Below are 2,156 nucleotides of genomic sequence, written 5' to 3'. Positions count from 1 at the left end.
TTGGTCAAACACAAAACTTAGCTATTCTATGAAGTCAAAGTTTTGGTCAAATGCAAAACTAACATTTTGCAAACTTCTCAGGCAGTCTATACTTCGAAGACTTCCATTGAAATTTACATTAAAAAGTCAAAAGTTTGGTCAAATGCAAAACTAACATCTTTTACGTAGATGTCTTAGTAAGTCTACCAAAATATTTCTTTTTTGTTGTTAAAGGTAAAGACGAAGACTGCGGTACAAAAAAAAATTTGTTTGGTCAATTGCAAAACTGACTTGTGCGTTGACAAGTAGACTGCATCGTACGTCTGCATATAGGCGTCGACATACAAAACAGTCTATTATCTTGACGATCTAAAAATGACGAAAACCATGTAAATAGTTATCTTTTCTGGTGTAAAGCTCGTTTCCAACCTTCTCAACCGTCCAAACTCCAAATATGAACAAAAATAGCTGCCTTTGACGATTCACTAATGAATAAACTCGAAAATATGAAGATTTTGCCAATGAATATAAAAGTTATGAGAGTTTTTTATACGAAAATGTAGAGGAAATGAAGATTTGTTGGTTTAGAATGAGAAAAAAAAGTGGTTGAAAATTGAATTCTAGAGCTTTAAAAACTCAAAAATGGTGGTTCATAATTGTTGAAAAAATGATGATAATGACATTCTTGTAAATAAAAAGAAATGGTGTAGGTGTATTTGTTTTTTTTTTTTGTGAATTTTGAAACTAATAAAAAATTAAATAATAATGGCAATTTTGTAAGTAATTCAAAAACATAGGGATAGTATTGAAAATTTATTGATAAATAGTAATGACAAAAAAAAAGAGGTTGGTTTTGAGTTTGACTTGAAAATATGGGTTAGTTTTGAAAAACTCCCAAAACATTATCTTAAATATTCTTCACATTATTGTTTTTTCTTTTTGGTTTTTTTATGAGTTTCAAAATACACACAAACTTAGTTTCAACTGGCTTTTGATTGGGTTCTACAGTAGGATCCTGGGATTTTAGAACCGCCGCACCAGAGAAAGTATTTTGAATTAAAAAAGTATCTCTACTCTTTAAATTTATCATAATTTTTCTATTCTTTGGTATAATTTTATTATTTTAATTCTTTACAATATTTGTGGTTTACATTTATTGATCAGCCGCGCCCTGCGCGGGGTGAGGAAACTTAAAGAATTTATAAGTTTAAATATATAGATATTAGAAATGTAAAAGTCATAGACACAAATATTACATGTTATTTATGTTAAGGGATTCAACGAAATTATGGATATGTAATAAAGTAAGCTTCAAAGTTTTTTAAAACTTGTGTTATTTGTTTTGTGTGATTAAAGTATAGTTTGTGAAAATGAATCTATAAGAATAAACAAAAACTTATGAAAAATTAATTATGTAATAAAGATAAAACGAAATATATGCAATATAATTTGCTTTCAGAAAATAAAATATGAATATAAGATAAAACGAAACATAAGCGATAAAATAAAATAAAATGTGAAAGCATATCCTATATAATAAGGAAACAAAATAAATAAAAAAACTAAGAAAACTACGACTGTTATGAAAAGTGTCTTCAAAACTCTTCGTTTACAATCTTATAAAGTCTGCCATTGGTGTACTTCTGGTTTTGTTAATAATGATTCAGAAAGAGTGATGTGGTGAGGAGTTGTGTTGCAGACACTACATATTTATATAGAGTTTTAATGATGAAAACAAATAGCCAAAATTATAGTAGCAAATATTTACTAATTAATATTTTCATACTCGCCGTACAGTTTACTTTAAAACTGGTCTTTTCACATGTTGTTTTAAAAAACACAGCTCTCAAATTAGGCAAAATTTAGAGCTTGAATCGTATATGGAAACGTGTTTCTCAACGACTATAATTGAGGTAAATTACTTGATGGTTTTAAAAATTCATTTAGTGAAGATTATGAATTGATTATAAACTTGATAAATAGTATTGTACAGTAAGGTTTGCATTATGGCAAAAGAGAATATTCAGTATCCATATTCTTAGGTAATCCCAAATAAATTTAATTTGTAAAATAAGGAAATCTGAGGAAATAAAGTTAGCCGATGGCATTAATATGTTTGTAGTATATGACCAAATATTCACATTCCCTATAGCTTATAAATTACAAATATCTATACT

This window comes from Brassica oleracea, chromosome C7 (assembly GCF_000695525.1).
Source record: "Brassica oleracea var. oleracea cultivar TO1000 chromosome C7, BOL, whole genome shotgun sequence".
Classification (NCBI taxonomy): Eukaryota; Viridiplantae; Streptophyta; class Magnoliopsida; order Brassicales; family Brassicaceae; genus Brassica; species Brassica oleracea.
This window is presented reverse-complemented; position numbering follows the sequence as displayed.